Source organism: Electrona antarctica, assembly GCF_951216825.1.
Source record: "Electrona antarctica genome assembly, chromosome: 22".
Lineage (NCBI taxonomy): Eukaryota > Metazoa > Chordata > Actinopteri > Myctophiformes > Myctophidae > Electrona > Electrona antarctica.
The window spans coordinates 37420297-37443353 of record NC_136805.1 but is presented as its reverse complement, the minus strand read 5'-3'; the positions used below and the strand labels follow the sequence as shown (position 1 = coordinate 37443353).

Genomic DNA, 23057 nt, shown 5'->3' with positions numbered 1-23057 from the left:
CACAGTTGACAATCCCTGCCCCTTGTTAGCTAAAACACTAGTGGTTCTCAACATACGGTCCAGGGACCACCTGGAGAAGTGTCCAAATGGACCCCTTACGACGGGTCTATATAGCTCACGGGTCCATTTTGGTGTCAGAGTTAAATTAACAATGATTTTACTGTGTAGAAAACAGTATCGAATGGGGGTCTGCATCCATGTCAAAATTCTGGGTTCTTGAAAAAAAATAAAAAAGGTTGACAATCACTGAACAAAACTATAGCGGAACCCCAAATCTATACACTGTGAAATATTCAGTGTTAAAGGACCACTTCACCACTTTTCAACCTACTCACGAATCCAAGCTAATTAAATACAAAATGCAGGCTTTCTATTCCTGAAAAGTTGCAATGTGAAAATGGAAGCAATCGTTCTCACGATAATAAATACATTAAAAGAAAATCTGCCTAACGATGATGTCACTGGTGGACGGGTTTCTGAACTGCCCACAGCCCTCCTACAGTAGGAGACACAGACTGAGTCGGAAGAAATGTGGTATTTTATCATGAACATTTGTGAGGATGAATAATTATCAGGTATAAATTCTCCTTCGTGCCTGTGTCTATCCAGGCTTTAAATGCCGATATGAGGCTGTTATGAAACCCCATTGCTAGTGCTACACTGACACCTTGAACTGCCATCCTGTTTTTATTTTCTATGTGTACCATGCATGCATGCAGCTAAACGATAGTTTGGAACCAAATGGACCCTTATGGGTCTGTAACTCTGAGAGTGTACAAATGGAAGTTAAATTAACATTGATTTTACAATATAATCCGGGGGTCCCAGAGATATAAATGCCAGATATAAATGTCAAACTGGGGGTCCTTGAAATTAAACGGGTTGAGAATCACTGCTAGAGCCGTAAAAACCTTCTCTTATGGGGGTACCCTGGCATGTCTTTTCAAATGGGGGTCCGCTGGCTAATTAGTAATTAGTGTCAATTTGGGGGTCCTTGACATGAAAAACTTTGGGAACCACTGTATTAGTGTCACACAAACACAAAAAGTAGCAGATCTGCTACCATGGTAGTATGTCGATCTGCTATACTTTCTTTTTAAGATTATAGATTATACAGACATCATTTAAAACAATGAATTACAGAATCAAGATTCTTTTTCAAGACAAGACAAACTAAAAAAAAAGAAGACAAAAAACAGCAAAAACAACCTTCCCCCCCACCCCAACCCCAGAAAGGTAAACTACACAGCTCTCATTACTCTGTATTGTACACAACACCACTTGACAACATCAACTCGGATAAATAAATAAAAATAACAATATAAATAAAACTACTTTCGCCATTTCTGAATGTGAATCCTGAAAAGTAAGCGTTTTTGAACATATGAGGTTTCCACCCGACAGAGACCATATATAGAGGGAGGTCCCTTGCTCTCTCTTAACACATCGCAATCATTATTTTCTCAGGAACGTGGAGGCCTGCATGAGGCTCAAGGGTAAAAGACAATCTGTGCTTTTTGCGCCGTCCGTGTTCAGCAGGTGGGTGTTTTCAACCCACCCAGCTCCTTCCTCTGGGTATAAATCCTTTGATTCTGGTAGTATGTCATTCATTTATTATGCTTTTTTTTCCAAGGCTTTAGTATTATACAGTATGTGATGTTATTGCCAATGCCAAAACAAGGCTTGTGAATATCGTCACTGTGTCGGGCAGAAACGTTACATCTAAATCAAAGCCCTGTTTCATACAGTGTTGATTTAATCGACGAAAACAAATAAAAACTAGACTAGACTAGTGGACAAGAGATCCAGTATAAGTCATTTTACAATTGGTTGCATGCTGAAAATAGCCGATCTACAAGCTCACAACGCGTCACGCTGCGACGCGTTGTGAGCTTGTAGATCGGCTATTTTCAGCAAGTGTAAAATCAGTCATTATATGACGGCATCAAGGCCCGCCAAAATGCATTTTAGTCGACTAAATCAACTGTAGATTTAGTCTACGTTTAGTATGTTTGTTGATAAAGCACGGGAGAGCAAGGCATTATACTGTGTGTGGAGTGGACATTACCTTTCTTTGCCTTATAAATATTTAACCAATGAAAACTTGAAAAGTATTAACATAATAACTTTCTAAGAATTCCCCACCAACAGTGAAGTTATATGTCAAGTAGGGATTCATTATCAGCTCCAAGAACCCAATACTATAATCGAACCTTTGGCTGCACTCTAGTCTGACTCTAGAACAAACAGCTGTACAAATATATCAGCAGTACGCCATGATCACATCGCTGCTGGCATGAAGGCAGACTAATGATGAGAACCGAAGGTCCCATCATTCAACGTGAATGGCAGCGAATTTCACATAATCACCCGCCAAAAGCAAGAAGCGTTGGCGGTGGTTTCAGACTGTGAAACTGTAGATAACTTTTAAGTGTAGTCCTGTCACAATTATTACATAATCGCCTAATCGCAATTATTTGAAATGTTTCTTCAAAAATAGCAGAAATAGCGGGTCTACAAGCTGCTATAACTAGCTGCTATAAGCAATAATGTGTCAATTTTAATGATGTTTTTATTTTATTCAGACAGCCAGCAATGGGTAGAACACTCCAAAAAAATGTAGTCTCTGTGACACATCTAGGGGCCGCAATCTGCTCAGGAATCTGTCTGCTTCCTGATTGGTTAGTCATTGCGACCGGGTTTTTTTTTTCGACCAATGACAAAGCTTCTAGGAACATCTTTGAATGCAGATGTGTCATGCAGATGTGTTGAAAAGAGGGAAGCACGCACAACTCCACTGTCACATTCTCTTGGAACATTTTACCGGGTGCACAGTCAGGAAACACTTTTCGAAGAAGGAGAATACCAGCACTCACGGAGTCCTTTAAGGCACTTTATTGTTTCATTTTTAACAGGGAAAGGTAAGCTGCAAGCCGGACAGGGGAGGATGTCGCACTGTCGGACAGTATAAATGTGACACTTTGCCTTGTTTACAACATTTTCAACGCTGACGAAGGCCCATGGCCGAAACTCGTTCGTCATGCAGATGTGTCACAGAGACTAAACATCTCTATCGCTATCGCTCCAGTTCAGTCTCTATCCTTTTATTATTCTATGTGCAGCACACATGCCTACTCAGTTCAACTGTCATACACGTATACAATGTTATGCTGTGCGTGGAGGTGACAACGTTCCCAAGCCTCTACAGAGTCACTTCTCAAGAGTTGAAGGTCAGGATGACAAATGTTTTCACAAGATATGACGCACGCAGGTTCTGCCACAGCAAAAGAGGCTCCATTTGGCCTTGTACTGCTAACCGTTTGTAGAGTACAGGCACGGCAACACCTTATCCTAAATTACAATTTTAAATGCCATGCCTTTGTTGATGGAAATGACTATACATGCTGCTTTTGACAGAGGGTAGCAGATGTCATCCGAGGGCAAACACTGACAGAATGTGAAAACTCCTGGCGTGTGTGATTCAACGTTTAATTATAATGTGCAACACAGATTAACCACTTAAAAATGGCATCAAAGAGAGCAAAATGGCCTATCTACAAGCTCACAGTGTGTTGTATATTGGCAATATCCGATGTGCAATGCCATTGTGCACACAGTATACACAGAAACGGGGCTTAAGTGATTAATGGGAGATTCTGAGGTAGTATAGGGGGGCCATTCGGTCTCTTGCATTACTCGGCCAGCAAACATAGTAATTCTCTAAGTCTGTTGACACGGCCAAAATGAGCTTTGAATCATGACGGGACCGGCAGCTAACATTCAAAATGGATTTAGAAGGGAATTTGTGAAACGAGGTAAGTTGCGTATATACAATGTGTGCCTGTATTCCCTTCATTTCCCCTCCCACAGGAAGAGCTGTGCATCACACAAAGTGAACGGACGGAAATCACAGTCCCAGAGCGCTGTTTGTGACAGAAATCCGATGGCATGAGACATCTAAGTAGGCGGTTTTCTTCAGCTTTCTTCTAAAGGTTTTCCAGTACTTCAGGGGCTCTTCTGGAGATGCACAGATCAGCACGGCCCTCAACCTCCGGGCCATTCATAATATATTACCCAGAGAGGGACAGCTAGGCCTCCCTCGCTCTGATTAGCATCCTCTCGCTCTAGCCGTGCATTAACCCATTCTGACCTGAGATCAGATTCTAAAAATGCCTTCTACATCCTGACAGTTTTCTGAAAAAGCTATGTTTCTGTGTCGGTCGTTCTTCGATTTTTCAAAAATAGCAGACCTACAAGCTCGTAGCGCGCCACTCGGTGGCGCGCTATGAGCTTGTAGATCTGCTATTTTTCAATAGCTAAAGCATAACATAATGCTAACACCAAAAGGGGTTCCCGTTTAGACCCGAGGACGATTCTACAAAATGTCTTCTAAAACCTGACAGTTTTCTGAAAAAGCTATGTTTCTGTGTCAGTCGTTCTTCGATTTTTCAAAAATAGCAGACCTACAAGCTCGTAGCGCGCCACTCGGTGGCGCGCTATGAGCTTGTAGATCTGCTATTTTTCAATAGCTAAAGCATAACATAATGCTAACACCAAAAGGGGTTCCCGTTTAGACCCGAGGACGATTCTACAAAATGTCTTCTAAAACCTGACAGTTTTCTGGAAAAACCTCTTTCTATGTCAGTGGTGCTCGACCTTTTTCACGTCAAGGACCCTCAGAATTGTCTGTATTTGGCTGTGGACCCCCACCTGAAAATATCTTGTTCCAGGGACCCTCCACAAGCAAAGATATGAGTTAAAAACGTTCGCTGTGAAAGCATTATATTCAAAGATTTGCGCCACATTTTCACGATTTTTCAAAAATAGCAGATCTACAAGCTCGTAGCGCGGCACCGAGTGCCGCGCTACGAGCTTGTAGATCTGCTATTTTTCCAATAGCTAAAGTAGAACAGAATGCTTAAAAACACCAAAAGGGGGTTCCCGCTCGAAATGGGTTAAGCACTTCAGTGGCGCTCGCCTGAGGCCCATCAGGATGCAGGGCATGTCTGACTGCTGCTCTTCCGTTGGCCGTGGGCGAACACTGCCGCGGTATGTATCCCTAGCGCTTCCCACTTGGACAATGTCGGTGGCTGCCTCTCTACACCGCTGGTTCTCAAAGTGGTGTCCGGGGTACCCAGCTTAATTGTTATATATATAGCATCCAATTCAGTAGAACCACTTGTTTTTGAGTGGTGCAACCACTCCAAGGAACAGCAATGTCCGTGTCCGTGTGACACCTATGTGACTCGTGTTAACCTATGTTTGTGTGTGACTCATGTGTGACTCATGAGTACCAGTAGGGGAGCTGTCGTGCCAAAAACAGAGAGAGAGAAATAGTGCTGTACTGTTGCCTGCTAATGAGAGCGAGAGAGAGAGAGAGAGGGGGAGGGGGGGGTGTAAGGGGGGGAGTTGCACCACTCAGTTCACACGGGTGTGATTTTTTTTTTTAAAGACGTATTTTCTATCAAATACGCACACCTTGTGAAGCCTTGAAATCATGTAGATTGTTTAGTTTTTGTTGCATTTCTAAGCCAATCATTTGATGACTATTGATCAATTTGGTGATCATTGATCCGGACATCAAATTATTGGCTTAGGAATGCAGCAAAAAATAAAAAATAAAAATTCTCCATTATCATATCAATAATTTGAGCGAACTACTCCTCTAACCCTATTTTTCACTTTGGTTATTCAAAAATAATCTTTTTTTATGGGGGTCCCTCCCTAGCACAAGATCTTTCAAGATGGGGTCTGCGGGCAATTACTTATCAATTTTGGGTGTCCTTGACATGAAAATGTTTGAGAACCGTCCTAAACAGTGAAGAAAAATTGTACAGCGCTCGACTTGAAGAAGACCTTCGTCTGTGACGCGACTGCGCCCCCCTATCAGCTTTAACCCATTTTGGGCGGGAACCCGTTTGTGTTTTAAGCATTATGTTATACTTTAGCTATTGAAAAATAGCAGATCTACAAGCTCATAGCACGGCATCGAGTGCCGCGCTACGAGCTTGTAGGTCTGCTATTTTTGAAAAGTCGTGAAAATGTAGTGCAAATCTTTGAATATTCTTTCAGAGCGAACGTTTTTAACTCAAATCTTTGCTTCTGGAGGGAATCCCTGGAACTACATATTTTCAGATGGGGGTCCACAGCCACATACAGATAATTCTGGGGGTCTTGACATAGAAACATGGGTTTTTCAGAAAACTGTCATGATTTAGAAGACATTTGTAGAATCGTCGTCAGGTCTAAATGGGTTAAGGCGACAGACAGGAGTACAATGTGTTCCATTGTCACCGTCGTCAACGGGCCTTTTGATCACACCGACGGGAGGCGGATGAACCAACAGGAACGAGCCTCGGAGCCTCGGCGGTAGAGCGCTTTCAAAGAGGGGGCGGGGTCACGGTAAATTGGTTATAGATCTGCAGCTCCGTCGTTTCCCCCAAAGGCTGTTCAGATTTAATGAATCAATTCATTTCAATTTGTTTTCCACTCTGCAGATAGCTGGTCTTCATCGTGGGAATAAACCGAAAAGTAATTTAACCCATTTAGGCCTGACGTCGAAATTTTTAAAAATGTCTTTTTAAAATGTATTTATTTTCTGAAAAACCTCATGTTTCTGTATCAGTGGTTCTCAATATTTCATGTCAAGGACCCCAAAAATTATATGTAATTGGCCGCCGACCCCCATCTGAAAATATGTTGTTCCAGCCAGGGACCCTCCCCAGAAGCAAAGATATGAGTTAAAAACTGAAACTGAAAGAATATATATATTCAAAGATTTGAGGCACATTTTCACGATTTTTCAAAATCGTGAAAATGTGCCTCAAATGTGCCTCAAAATTTTCAATAGCTAAAGTATAACATAATGCTTAAAACACCAAAAGGGGTTCCCGCCCAAAATGGGTTAAATTATACCGCTACAATATTGTACTGTTTTAATGTGGTTTCAAATGGCTCGGTGCCTCTGATGATTACAAAAACAATATGGATGAATTACAGTATTGTTTTGCATTTTTACAGTGGGCATGTTAGTCGCGGATATTCATACCACGCTATCGCGCGCTGAACACACACACACACACACACACACACCCACACACACACAACGGAGATATCATTGAACAAGCTGGAGTGATCGTACACACGGCTCCGTTTAGCTGCTCTGAATGAATGAATAGGAAATGGGCCGCTTTTAGTAAGGCATGCATTAATCATTCATCGCTCACTGTAGCCCCGCACAACAGCCTCTACAGTGACAAACAAACCTTTCTCCTTGTTATGTATCTCACACACACACACACACACACACACACACACACACACACACACACACACACACACACACACACACACACACACACACACACACACACACACACACACACACACACACACACACACACACACACACACACACACACACACACACACAGCTTTAGCAATTAGCAGTGGTGGAAAATGTACTCAAATGTTTTATTATAATTATTATTATTTTAAGTAAGTAAAAGTATCAATACTGCAATATAGAAATACTGTGTTACAAGTAAAAGTCCGCAATTCACTTTTTACTTGAGTAAAAGCACAAAAGTATAGGCTATTGGTATCAAAATGTACTTGGTGTTTTAAACATTATGTTATGCTTTAGCTGTTGAAAAATAGCAGATCTACAAGCTCGTAGCGCGCCACCGAGTGGCGCGCTACGAGCTTGTAGGTCTGCTATTTTAGAAAAATCGTGAAAATATTGATTTCAGAAAACTGGAGGATTTAGAAGATTTTTTTTAAATTTTGAGGTCAGGTTTGAGGTCAGATTAATCATTTGCAGAATGTTTTCAAAATGTATACAAATCTTTTGGAAAATAAGACGATCTACAAGCTACTTTATATGCCGTCGTATATTGTCGTATGACGGTGTTGCCTGCCAAAAGTATTCAACCTGTATTAAAGCTTGCAATGCAGTGTGAGCTTGTAGATCGATTTCTTTAAAGGCATTCAACATGAGACAAAAGAATAAATCAAGCTCATTTCCGTATAGGTTATGAGACGGACCGGGGAGGAGGGGGGGGGGGGGGGGGGGCTGGCATTGAGCCAAGCACTCAATAGAATAGACTTAATGAAGACTTTAATGGAAGATGTCAGCGCAATATGAGATAAGTGTTCATATAAGAACATTCATAACCCATTCAGGCCCGACCTCAAAATTAAAAAAAAATCTTCTAAATGTCAAGGACCCCAAAAATGTTATGTAATTGGCCGCCGACCCCCCATCTGAAAATATGTTGTTCCAGCCAGGGACCCTCCCAGAAGCAAAGATTTGAGTTAAAAACTGAAACTGAAAGAATATATTCATTTTAAAGAAATAGCAGACCTACAAGCTCGTAGCGCGCCACTCGGTGGCGCGCTACGAGCTTGTAGATCTGCTATTTTTCCAATAGCTAAATTATAACATAATGTTTAAAACACCAAAAGGGGTTCCCGCCCAAAATGGGATAAAGACTGAATGTATCTCGCAGAAGCTGATGATCACTGAGCAATAGACAAATCATCCTATAGGATCCATACACCGCATAGCAAGACGCGCATGTCGACGATGGACAGACACACAGCACAGAGTTAGATCATGCTGCAGCCCATAAAGTACATCACACGACAGACAGAGAGAGTAACCCTTAATGGGACTCCTCCTTTGCTCTATGGTTTATGGACCTCGAGGCCATGTAAAAAGGAGGATGGGACACGGAATTCTCTGCCATGGCGGGCGTGCACCCAGTGGAGCCGGAAGTTCAGTGGAATGCATTGAAGTCAAGGAGAGCTAGCTTGCACCAGCTTTGGAATAAGCAATACGTTTAACGTTTGCAACCTTTTGTCTGATAATCAGTTCAAGAAAATAAAAGACATATCAAACTTTGTTTCTGATCCCTTAACCCATTAAAATCGGGGATCGGGATTTAGATTTGAGCTTAAAAAAAAATTGCAGATCATACAAGCTCATATGAGCTTGCAGATCGGCTATTCTTGAAACATTGTGTCAATTTGTGCAGATCTTTGCTTCTGGAGGTCCCTGGAACAAAATATTTTGAGATGGGGTCTGCGGCCTTAATAGCCTACATATCGTTTTGGGGGTCCTTGTAGCACCACCACTGATACTGTATATAGCAACATAGGTTTTTCAGAAAACTGTTTAGATCTGCTATTTTTGAAAAATCGAAGAACAACTGACATAGAAACATAGCTTTTTCAGAAAACTGTCAGGATGTAGAAGACATTTGTAGAATTGGTTTCAGGTCTTAATGGATTAATAGATTTTTCGATGTGCACACGCGGCACACATCATTTTATTGAGGGATCAAAAGAGTACAGAGTACGTTTCTGACCGGGCAGTATGGGATGTCTGTCATGGCGAGAATTAACCCATTTTGACCTGAGATCAGACTCTAAAAATGTCTTCTACATCCTGACAGTTTTCTGAAAAAGCTATGTTTCTATGTCAGTTGTTCTTCGATTTTTCAAAAATAGCAGATCTACAAGCTCGTAGCGCGCCACTCGGTGGCGCGCTATGAGCTTGTAGATCTGCTATTTTTCAATAGCTAAAGCATAACATAATGCTAACACCAAAAGGAATTAAGGTGACTCCACACCAAGCAAACTCGTTCAGACTAGTCAAAGACTACTTCAAATTGCAACAGACTAGCATGTTTTAATCAGCACAAAACCAGTCGCCCAACGAAACATTATTTTTCCCCATGCAAATTGCAAAAAGGAGCCTGCAGCGCAGTTTGCAGCCTGCAGCGCACTTTGCAGCCTGCAGCGCAGTTTGCAGTGTTGCCAGTTCTGCTTATTATAAGCGACTTTGGGCTAGTTTTCCTGTAACATAGCTTAATATTCATAGTTGCCCGTTGCTTTAGTTTGGGCGTATTTCTGAAGTGAATAGTTGCTCATTTGGGCATGCTTTCATGATTCCTTTTGAAAATAGCAGATGTAATATAGGGCTCAAGTGGTGAAACTGGTTGCTTCTGTTGGGCTTGTTTTCATAGACCTGGTCGCTTGTTTCACTCACAGAATCTGGCATGCTAGCTTTAGTCGTCACCAAACTGGAGCCTCTGCAATGCAACCCGACACAAAACACACAATTGACGTGATGACAGCTAGCTGTCACAGTCAGAATAACTTGCTCTCTGTGCTCTTTGGATAGCTGAAAAAGGTTATATAGTGTGCATGTCAAAAAACAAGACGGCAGGGAACAAGGTGTGATACGTCTTATCTTCCCGAATTGATTATTCTGCAAAGCTCGCAATCATTCAAAGACAGTGTTTATTCATTCATAGTATACGCGTGTCCACCCGGCTCTCATCGACTTCAATGCATTCCATTGAACATTCGGCCTCCGGGTTTTCCTGCCAGCACAACAAATGTGCCAGCTGGAAATCGCCGGACCAAGAAAGTGATGTACGGGGTCCTTTCCTTCTTTACGTGGCCTTGGCTTGACCGGCCTGCGGAAGCAAGGGGAGAGATAATGACTTTTACAATATGCAGGTCTACATCACCACCATGACGTGACAGACCCTGATCACAGGCCAAACTGCAGCAGCAGGCAGGAATCAATTTGCCAGCTCATTTTTATAGTGGCTGGAAGTGAGTACAAACAACCCAAGGTCAACGCTTGCTATGAAACTAATTAAATTCAAGAAGCGATTGCCTTAAATTACCTCAGAAACAGTGTGTTGGTATTAATGCGTGGGTTTTTGCCATTGTTTGCATCATCTCCACCTTCCAGTACAGAGGCGTACTTATTATCATAAAGATCCCTGCTATCCAGGAAATGTGTGGGCGAGACGTTTTAGCATGCGCATATATGATGAGCGCATCCCAGATTTGTTTACCATTAAACAGCCCATGCACAGACTTCAAGGGAGCAGACAAATAGCCGACTTTGTTGCTCCTCCAACTCGGTAACGGGGCTGTCATTAACCACATTCACCCTTCAAGTGGTTTAAGAACTATGCTATTGCCATGTAGGCAGCCCATTGTAGTCACACACAAGATATAGGCCTTAGCGTTTACTTTTCAAGGTATTCTATTCATTCAGATAAAAGAAGTGAACTGAAGCGAGGATAACAGTCGGATCCCAAAGTTGTTTACTTAGTTTCACTTCCACGTGAACCAGGCCATGGAGTGCATTCGATTCTAGAGCACTTAATCTCTTTAAAAAAGCTCCACCCTGCTTTTAGTCCCGGGAGGGAGCAGGTCACTGAATTGGGCCGGCACGTTCTTATTTGGCCTAAAAAAAAAGAAAAAAAAGAAACTCGCGTCTCAATCCAATAATGTGACACATGTGTGAAAACACATCAACACATTGCGTGAAATAGTGTTGCTGTTGGGCAGAAACCTCTTATCTCCATATATTATTTTTATTCTTCTTCTTTATTCATCTCCACAATTGTTTTAGTAAATGAATATACTTGATACAGCATCACACAAAAGTATCAAAAGTAGCAGATCTACAAGCTTGAAATGAGCTTGTCGATCTGCTACTTTTGCCATTTTTTTTTATTTGAATCCTGAAAAGTAACAGTTTTGGAGTGAGGTTTTCACCCGACAGATACGACGTTATGCGGAGCGGCTGTCCAATCATTACGTAATAAAAATAACGTAATGGTTGGACATGGATACGAGCCGTTCGTTGCGACATTACTGGGTGTTTTTTAGTGTCTCAATCAAATTTAAACACACCAAATAATAACCTCGTATAACTTGAAAGTATTTTTTCCCCTCCCTATTATCTCCTTCGAGACTCGTAAGGCAACTATGGAGGTCATTGTGTCGAGCTCTCAGAGCCTGTCTTCTGAGAGCGACCTGGTGTGTACTTTGCGGAGCGTCGCCGCTCGTGTAATGAGTGACAGAAATACAATAGAGGGAGCTATGTGTCGCCCGAGGGGAGACATACATACACCCATATTCTGGGCAGCTGTTGCCGGAATGACATCATTGGCTGACTGCCTATACGCTGGATGCAAAGCAAAAAGGGCTCTCGTCTTAACCGCAGCATAGGCCTCGCTCGTTTACATCACACCAGAGCTAAGTTATGAAGAGTGTATAACAAGGACTGATCCCTAGTTTAGTTTACGAGCTTTAAAGCAACCAACAGTATCGAGTAACAGGGTCACAGATCATGAATGAACCGTCGTCGAGGGTTACAATAAAGTGGCCTATAACAGCAAGATAAAATACAGCCGTGTTCTACACTATAGGGTTCACGAGGTCAACATACATTTAAACAAATGAAGACAAACATGAACATTTCTGCCCATACAAGGAAATGGCCACAGAAAGAGTCAAATGAAAACTTTTAAAAGTCCTAAAAAGTAGGTTTTCAGAAGTGATTTAAAAGATGACACCGACTTTGCCAGCCTTAGATCCTCGGATACAGGCCGTTCCAGAGCCTAGGTGCATGGGCCACATGAAAGCCAGATCAGATCCCCCCCCCCTCCCCCCTCCCAGGCCCAGGTGAGGTGATGAGGCAAGTTTTAGCTCTAAGAGAGTCCTGTCTAGATCTAAGGCTGCACTCTCAGGCTCATACGGGACCAGCATAGTATTGTTGCTGTCGAGCGGAAACCTCATATTATGTCCAAAAGTGTTACTTTTCAGAATTCAAATTCAGAAATAGCAAAAAATGGCAGATCTACAAGCTGAAAACGTGATGTGACGTTTTGAGCTCGTAGAGCTGCTATTTTTTGCCATTTCCGTGTGACAATTTAAGTATGAAGTATAGGGCATTAATTTATGAAAAAGACATTTAATAAAAAAAAATGGAGATAAGATGTTTCTGCAACGCAATCTAGTAATGTGAGCATGGCCTCGCTCTATACAGCAGTGATTACACGATTGAATTATTTTATTACTGAGCCCAGAGTACAGGGAGAGCACATCATGTATCCTTTTGATTGATTGAAATATTTATTAACAGTTTGCAGAATTACAGTACATTTCAAGCACAAACTCAATACAAAGACTGTTAACTGTGAGTGGACGACCCAATTAAGCATTACACTTGTTTACAAGAGGGTCCACCATGTTCAATTCATCAAAACATTTAGAGACTTACAAATAGACACTTCTATATAGTCAAAGAACAGAACAGGAATTCATCATAGAGGTAAAAAGGGAAAAGAGACATATACAGTGAGGGGGAAACAAGAGGGGGGGGGGGGGGGGGGGGGGGGGGGGGGGGGCGGTATCCAATATCACCGTGTCCTCAAGAAAGATGTTCTCGTACTAAAAAAACAAAAGCCTAAACCACAGTCAGTCAGAGTCAGGTAGAGAAAGGATCATGACCAGTGCAGGAAGAAGGGAACCACGACTAACTTTAGAATAATAGGATTAATGCTATTTTGATCTTTCTTCAACAGATATGCTCTTTGTGCCGTCTGTGTCTCATGTGCTCCGGCCATACCGTAATACCTCACAGGGCCAACAACATCTAACGGCTCGTTGGGACAACAGATGGTAACTAGGGTTACCTCTGTCTGATGCCACTGACTAAAAGGACGGCCTTGATCTCCGGCCCAGTTGTTTCCACACTGAACGAAAAGGACCTGACAACTACTAGAGCTGACAGCTGCCTAGTAGTAGTGAACACACACAAGGTTTAAATCACACCTTGTATATGGATTGTCGTACTACAGAACTGTATAGCAGGGTGTCTGTGGCACCCTAGGGTGCAAGTCCAGGGGTGTCACCGAAGACTTTGATAATATTTTGTCACAACGTGACGTGTTGTGAGCTTGTAGATCTGTCCTGATGAAGATCTGAATGGATCAAAACGTTGACGACGCCATCAAAATACAGCAGAGCTTTTTCAGCCTCACCAGTGTGCAGCCTCTATTCTTTTTTTAGGGGTTCACTATTCACGGCCAAACCTTTTTAGAAATAGCGATAATACTTTATGAGCTACTTGTAAAAGAGCAATCTCGCTCTTTTTGCACGAGACTGTTGGACAACAATGTACAAAATAGAGCGTAAGTATTTAGTTAGACTAATCGATTTAACTAACGATTAGTTTTTTCACGTCGATTCATTTTTCCAGTTTCTCCAGATCGAGTAAATTGCTTCATTTGGAGTGTATATCGGCCGATCGGAACACCTCCACTGCTCACTCCTCATGCATTGAAGGAAGCTCAGTTCGGAGCTCTCCCCAGCTTGGCAGAGGGAGAGTAGCGCCCAGGATTACAGTTTAGGCATTTGGCACAGGTTGAAAAATGGGTTACAAAATCGTGGGATAATTTTTTTTATATAAATATATATATAAAACCCACACCTGCCAGTTATTCTGGAAAAAGTAATCAATAGATAGAAGAATCCCTGAGAAAACAATGGATAGTTGCAGCCCTAGTACAGTACTGTCCTACTTAAGTTTGTTTTCAGCTCCAGAGAGAAACTCATCACTCACTGCTCTTGGCTTCCCCAGCACTGCAGCAGCAGCAGCAGCATTAAAACTGATATGAGGTCTGTGTGAAGACACACAGGCTGTGGTATACAGCATGGACCAGATTGGTGCCGAGCCGCTGGGCGTGCGCTGCGCTGCCTTGCAGGCAGGGAGGGACACCGGGGAGTCAGTGGAACAAGGGGGCAAGCAGGTAACAGTTTGCACAGCTGTGCAAGCCGTGTCCCCACGGTGGCCATGTGTTTAATAGCTCCCATAGCCTCGGGGCTTTTCTTCTTCTGATGGTGGCGACACGCCTTCTTCCCCTTCACCCCAGAGCTCCCACCTCTCTGTGAACGAGAGCTGAAGAAGGGGCTTTCCTGGTCCTATACGACGACGACGACACCAGTCTCCCAAGCAGGAAGCAGCAATGTACATACAAGGTCTTCTTTTTTTTTTAATAACTTTGTTTATTGTTTTTTTTTTAGAGTAGAAAAATTATAAATGGTGGCATTAACAGCTTCTCTTCACCCCCACAAGTATAACGTACAAGAATAAATACATTGAATTTTCACCCCAAAGAAAAAGGACAACAGAAAACAAGACAAACAAACCTTAAATACAGGATCAATAAAAGTTGAAAAATAAAAGGCAGACAAAAACAGACAAAACAGTACACAACATCCTATAAACAATCCTAAGTACACGATACATCCATAATCCGCATTACATCACAGCAATCCAATCACAGTATAGGCTACTTTTAAATCAAAAGTCCAGCAGACCTCACACATACTCAAGCAGAGACGGATTCAAATTATGAATGAATTGAAAGAACATACAAGGTCTTCTGTTGGCGTCTTTAGGTTTGTCCTTGTTTTTCTTTTCTCTTTGAATGAAATCACTTGAACTGCAACAGCCGCGCCAAGCAATAAACTCCCTAGAACATCCCTGTGATTCAAAGAGTAGTTCGCCCAAAATATTACGCATTTTCTATGTCAATTACACACCCCCTGAAGCCTTGAATTCATGGAGATTTCTGTGCTTTCTTTCACATTCACAAGCCAATAATTCGATGACCGGGTGGCTGCTCAGTAGGAGACACTTTGAGTCAAATTATTCACTCAGGAATGTGACAAAAAGGGGTAAGTAATTGATAGAAAATAAGTAAAAAAAATTTGGTGACTGCCCTATTGCATTAATAAAGTGTTCTCATCAACGTATCCAGCTTTAATAAAAGGGTTTAAAGAAGAAACATGTCAAATATTCTGCATATTTCTTGCAATGTTTTCCCGAAATGATTGATGATGACAGAGTCCCTAGGCTAGGCATTCTGCCGTGGCTGCTATGGAATAAGCCGCAAGCACAAACAAGCCTGCAGTTGCAACATAGCATCATGTGCTTGAGCAACGTTTCACTAAGGCAACACACCACAGGTAGAAGATACAAATGACTGCTTGTTTGTTGAGCTCTTCTAACAAAACCAAGGTCTGACATGCATGGGACTCAACCCGTGGTTGGAGTTAATCGAACTAATCGATTTAAGGAACTATAAAAAATGTTAATTAATTAAAAAAATCAAATAGATTGTGAGGTTGTAATTTGTCGCTATTTTGCAGAGACCCTATTGAGCAACACTAACACTATGTACAGTATCGATTATTAATGAATCGAAAAGGTTATAGATAAAAAAAAGTTGCAGCACTAGCTGGATTCATTACCGATCAACAGATATTTATCAAGCACTAATTGCCATGCTGCTATCATGTCTATAACAGATCCCTCTCTGCACATTCCACAAAGAAGGAATAAGTATCAAAGTAGGCTAGAATGTGGCACAGCCCAGCATGGGGTCCCTGCCTGCCTCGATAGTACAAAATGAATGAGTGTGAATCTTTCTTTTTTTAGAGGTGATGTGTGGCGGGGAGCTGTAGTGGCTGCCGGGGAAGGGAGGAGGCGTTCTGGCTTGTTTTACGCAAGATAACTCACTCACATTTTACTGAAGTAAAAGAAAAGTAAAATCTGTTGGAAAATAGCCGATCTCCAAGCAATAACAAACAATAGCCGACACATACTGAGCTTGTCGATTGGCTATATTCAAATAGCCGAAGCATATATAGGGCTGAAGTGATTATGTTTTGTAATATTAAATAAAAATCTGCTAAGTAACTAAAGTTGTCGAATAACTGTAGTGGAGTAAAAGTACAATAATTGCTTCTGAGATGTAAATGGTGCATTTATATAGCGCCTTTATCCAAGGCGCTTTACATAGATTGTGCATTACATTCACCCATCCACACACACATTCATACACCGATTGCGGCGGAAGCCATGCAAGGTACCAACCAGCACATCGGGAGCAATTTGGGGTTCAGTGTCTTGCCCAAGGACACTTCGATATGTAGACAGGAGGAGCCGGGATTCGAACCGCCGACCCATGGATCATTGGACGACCTGCTCTACCTCCTGAGCCACAGCCGCCCTGTGGATGTGGATGTAGAATAGAAAACTGGAAATACTCCAGTAAAGTAAAAGATATCTCATAGCTCGAGACCCAAAAGAGACATTTGCGTGAAAAGAGCAGATCTAAAAGCACACAACGCGTTGATATGCGTGACCCAAAACAAAGCTATGCGTGACCCAAAACAAACCAAAAACAAAACGATGGTCCCGACCCACTGTTTGGGAACGACTGCTTAGTTTCCTTCTACCCAGTAAATGACATTGTTCTCCTGACAACAATCACCACATCTGCTCGTGTTGTACACAACTCCCACATGCAAACAACGACACAAAGCAAGGTCTTTTTTTGTGTGTGTGTGTTTTTTAAACAAGCACATAAATCTGCCATTTTGTGATCTCAGTCAGCTACTATGGCTGACAACCAAAAATGGAAAGCACCACAGTCAGCTTGGCACAACAACGTGTAGTAGGCATGCAGCAGTGGCAATGAGATGCGACTCAGAAAACAGCTAGGCTGCTGCTGCTGTGTGATTTGTACATCTTATTATAAAACTAAATATAGAGTGGGTAAGATGTGTTATTTAAACAGCAAACATTCCTCATTCTCACACCTTGGCCTTGCTAAACTAAACATCATTATAATCACGATACAGTCTGTGTACTTTCAGCACTACTGTGTATCCATAGCCATGCACCTGGCAAGCAAAGCAAGCAAAAGGATCTCAAAAAGAGGTCCGATTTAGAGAGGTGGTTCTCAATGTCAGAATCGCGGGGACCACCAGTGGTCCAAAATGAACCCTTACGGGACTGTAACTCTGACAGTGTACCAAATGGAACCAAATGGACCCTTACGAGTCCATTTTTTGTTCCACTGTTACACTCTCAAAAGTTAAATACGGTAAGCATTTTTGCAACGCAGATTGGGGTCCCAGAGATGAGACATTGTATCAAGTGTGGGGGTCCATGGTCTAGTCTAGTAGTGCTGCTAGTGCATATCAATCAAACTGTTGTCCTTGAAATTAAAAAACGGTTGAGAATCACTGAACTAAACTACTGTATACCCTGTAAACCAAATTGGACCTGTGGTGGTCCATTTGGTTCAATGTGTATACTCTCAGAGATAGAGACCTTATAAGACTAGAGGGTCCATTTGCTTCCATTTGAGTTACAGACCTGTATGGGTCCATTTTGGATCACATTGAGAATCACGGTTCATTCAGGCCTGGGCCATGGCTCAGTGGTCCAGGCACCTTGGCTGGTAATCCAGTCTGGCAGTGTGCCGCGGGTTCGACTCCCGATCCCGACGGCCTTTACTCCATGTATTCCCCCCATCTCTCTCCCCATTTCCTGTCAGCCTACTGTCTGTCCCTCCATAAAATATCACGGTTCAAGGCATTTCTGAGGCAACAAGTCCTCTGCAGAAACAGGAAGAACTGACTGTTGCCACACATCCAACCGCTGCCAAGAAACAAGCATGGATGGGAGATTTCTCTATAGCCCACGGCTATAGTGTTTGTCATGTCAGATTCCAGGTCCTTTCTCCTTGTTTTTCCCCCATAATACTGAAGTCTTGCCTCACTGCAGGCCAACAGATTGAACGATGCCTGGGATGGTTGGGGATTGCAGATATGTGGAAGGAGCCCAATTAAACGCTGATAACACCTCAAATCCTTCAAGGAATTCTGGGGGAAAATAGCTACACAGACGGACGTGTTAACCCATTCTGGGCGGGGTCCCCTTTTGGTGTTTTAAGCATTATGTAATACTTAGCTATTGAATATAGCAGATCTACAAGCTTATATCGCGGCACAGAGTGCCGCGCTACGAGCTTGTAGGTCTGCTATTTTTGAAAAATAGTGAAAATGTAGTGCAAATCTTTGAATATATATTCTTTCAGAGCCAACGTTTTTAACTCAAATCTTTGCTTCTGGGACTGGGAGGTCCCTGGAACAACATATTTTCAGATGGGGGTCGGCGGCCAATTACAGATAATCTTGGGGGTCTTTGACATGAAAATGTTTGAGAACGACTGATATAGAAACATGTTTTTTTTTTCAGAAAACTGTCAGGATTTAGAAGACATTTGTAGAATCGTTCCCAGGTCAAAATGGGTTAATTATCCTTTCCTTTCCTATACTCACAGGCAGTTTGTTCTGTTAGTGAATAGTGTGTACATTTTCTACTTACAGCATCAGCCAAAAATAACAGCGCTGCGCAACATATGGTCCCCAAAATCTGTCACGCCCACTTAAGAATCAATTAAGACAAATCACGACAAATAGGAAAACGTGACACCGACTTGACACTGTTGTTTTGGGAGGGTACGTTTTCCGCTTCGTAATAATCGACTCATAATTAAGCGTAAAATTAAGTTAATTCACAAGGGCAGAACTTGAAGCAGGCAGCCAATGTCCCATTTACTGTCAACACAATAGAACAGGGCTTTTATCAATGGCAGTTTTTTAACAAATTAATCTTCTAAGAAATTGCGTTAAATTAATTTCTTATAATCACATACAAAAGCAGAGCAGCCTAAAGCAACGAACAAAGCACAGCTAAGCTGTCGAACTGGCAATGTCCATAATCAGTGCTGGAAGAAAAGTAGCCCAGATGTTTTACTCGAGTAAAAGTATCACAACCAATGTAGAAATACTTCATTGGCATCTAAATATTCTTAAAGTATCAACGGTAAAATTACTCATTATGAAGAACTAGAGCGGTGCCCGCGGCGTTGGAGCCTCTACAGCGGTGCCCGTTGGGCACTGGCCTACTTGGAACGATGCAAGTTGGAAATGCATGCCCCACCCAGATATGTCTGTTTCCCTTTTATGCCCATATATGGAGATATTTGTCAGGCATGTCCAAATATGGAGTCTATGCCGACGTCAGAATGATGTCAGAACAGGCCAGCTCCATACAGTATATGGACACTGGGCAAGGGCTCTGTCCGGGGCAGTTCTGGACAACCGTGGGTCCGACCGACTCGACACCGGGCACTGTGGTGGGGTGGAACGCGTGTGTCGAATTTGAAATCGGTGGGGAGAATGGTTCTCGAGTTATGTGGATTACAGACGTACAGACGTACGTACAGACGTACAGAGACATGTATAGTAGATAAGATATAGTCCATTTCAAGTTTTCAAAATGTCTAAAAATATTTGGAAAGTAGCAGATCCACAAGTGATGCAATGCATTGCAGTGGAGTAAAAGTACAATATTTTCCTCAGAGATGCAGTGGAGGACGTATTGAAAATTGGAAATACTCCACTAAAGTAAAAACAAAAAATGTAAGTAAAGTACTTGAGTAAATGTATTAGTTACTTTAACTGCCCATAATCAACCACAAGAATGTCTACCTTTTTAAAAAAGACATAAGAGGCAACCACAGTAAATCCCTTTAAACTATACATCTGTAACTCAGTCAGGTTTCAAAAGTAACCAAATGGACACAAGGATCGAGTCTATTTGGGTTACAACTACCTCTCAGAGCCAGGGGTTAAACTCAACAACAATATCATTATAGCCGTTATGTTGCCACACTGTTTGGAAGGACTGGACAAGTCACAACAAAGCTGCAGCCCACAACAATGACAGGGAGTTTGTTGTGCAACCGGGGAGGGGGGGATAAGAACAGCTTTTGAACATTCCAACATCATGTTTGGCAAACAATAATGGCATTAAATGAACGCAAAATGTTGACTCTACTGCAGCAAGGTTCTTTTTAGCGGGGTCTAAATTGTCCCTTTTACAGGTCTGTAGCCTAGATACTGTAAGGTTCCATTTCTCTACACTGTCAGAGTTAAGGACTCAGAGACCTTGACATTTTGCCCATGATACAGGCAACAATAACAGTGCCACAAGGGGAAAAGCAACAACCAAAACAAGAAATGAGAACGAAACTCGGCTTTTTGGCTCCATATAACCCCATATGACTCAGTCAGAAAAGTCCTGAGAGGTTGACAGGGAGGGAGACTGAGCCATGAGGCATCATATGATATGCGGCACGCTTTATCATTGCACATACATACAATACAATACAAATAGGAACTAGTCAACAACGCAAAGCCTGTCTTAAATCAGAGTATTATTGCTACCAGCTGCTGCGTGACAAGTCAGACAGGTAGAAATAATAAACGCACCCGGTGCGCATTCTGCGTTAATTGGCTGAAAGATTCCAGATCCAGAAACAAACAAACAAACGCATCATACATAAATTGACGTCTGCATGCATTGCTGGCTGCTCGCCGGGGGATAAATAAAGGTGTCAGAATATATATAGAACACAACAACAACATGTAAAAACGTCTCACTCACCTTGGCGTGACGGTGGAAACATTCCATCCACACTAGTACAGTAACGATGCGATGCTACAGTCTCCGTCTTGTCTGTAGTCTGTCACCCGTACGGCTCCGACGAACGAGCTGTTTAGGACCGTTGCGCTGTCAGTGAGAGTAGAACCTCTCTCTCTCTCTTGTTTCTCTATGTCGCTCTATCTTTCTCTCTGCTTTAGTCGAGCTATCTCTCTCTCGCTCCCTCTCTGCGTTTGTTTCTCAGTCTCTCTCCCCCTCCCTCTTTCTCTCTCTGCCTCTCTCTCTCTCTCTTTTCTCTGGTGTAGAAAGGGAGCCGCCTGGCGCCACTGTTTATTACAACACGTGCACATAATAATGACACCCCACGGGGGGCAGCAGCAAGTTGCTGTAATACTTTTCAGAGAGAGAGGAAAGGGAAGGAGTCCTCTTTCCCTGATTTAATCACGCAACACACATTGACAGTATTTACATTGTTGACTCCATTTCATCATCATTATCATGGTGTTATAGTAAAAGGCTGAGGGTGTATGCAATGGTGATGGATCACTCCCTGTACTAGTAAAACATCCTTGGGTAGAAGATGTTAATGATTAATGAGCAGCATGTTATGTTTTATGATTCCTTCTTTTACATCCTGGACTTTGGATCCAAGGCTGTGAGTGTGAACCTAGACTACTTCCTTTAAAGTGCACTGCACTGCATGGGAGATGACTTGACTGTAGTGTACACAACACTGAGCCTGAGAACTAGGCCTGTCCCAATTGGTAATTACTGAGATAATCACAGTAAAAAAAAAAGAATGACATAATTGTATAATAATAAAAAATACCAATAACAATAATCTTCATACATTTTCAATAGTTTGTTGGTTTAGGAATAGGCCTATGCCTAAAACGTTTAGGCATAGTTTTGTTTCGGTTACGTTTAGGAATAAGGATAAGGTTAGGTTTAGGCCTAGTTTCACTGAGGTTACATTTAGGAATAAAGTTTGGTTTAGGCATAAAGGTTAGGAATAAGAATAGGTTTAGGCATAGTTTTACTGAGGTTACATTTAGGAATAAGGTTTGGTTTAGGCAAGGTTAGGAATAAGAATAGGTTTAGGCATAGTTTTACTGAGGTTTAGGAATAAGGTTTGGTTTAGGCAAGGTTAGGAATAAGAATAGGTTTAGGCATAGTTTTACTGAGGTTACGTTTAGTAATAAGGTTAGGTTTAGGCAGCATTTTACTGAGGTTAACTTACGTTTAGGAATAAGGTTAGGTTTAGGCAGCGTTTTACTGAGGTTACGTTTAGTAATAAGGTTAGGTTTAGGCAGCATTTTACTGAGGTTAACGTACGTTTAGGAATAAGGTTAGGTTTAGGCAGCGTTTTACTGAGGTTACGTTTAGTAATAAGGTTTGGTTTAGGCAGCGTTTTACTGAGGTTAACTTACGTTTAGGAATAAGGTTTGGTTTAGGCAGCGTTGTTTAGGAATAAGGTTTGGTTTAGGCAGCGTTTTACTGAGGTTAACGTACGTTTAGGAATAAGATTAGGTTTAGGCAATACCTGGTGGCGACCGGCCCGAGGTCACCGGATTTGACTCGGAGCTTGGAAAATCCTAAAAATCCTATAAAGTGCCCAGGCGGTGGCGTAACCGTCTGGGCACCCGACTGGTAATCCAGTCGCAGTGTGCCGCGGGTTCGACTCCCGAGCCCGACACGGCCTTTACTGCATGTCTTCCCCCATCTCTCTCCCGTTTCCTGTCAGCCTACTGTCTGTCCCTTCAAAAAAACCAATAAAAAATATCTTTAAAAAAAGAAAATCCTATAAAGTTGTATTATAAATCAGGGAATAGACTATTTGACATTCAATGTTCTTTTTCCACTAATG

The 23057-nt window shown here is 42.1% G+C and overlaps 1 protein-coding gene across 4 annotated transcripts in view; it reads right to left on the bottom strand.

The window, feature by feature from the left end:
* LOC306914704 (receptor-type tyrosine-protein phosphatase epsilon-like) overlaps positions 1–21457 on the bottom strand; it is a 113647-nt gene extending 92190 nt beyond the window's left edge. For all 4 annotated transcript variants that reach the window (XM_079491870.1, XM_079491871.1, XM_079491872.1 and 1 more), the window contains exon 1: positions 21194–21457. The gene's annotated coding sequence lies outside the window, so the exon portion shown is untranslated. The remainder of the gene's footprint in view (positions 1–21193) is intronic.
* Positions 21458–23057: the final 1600 nt, after the last annotated feature.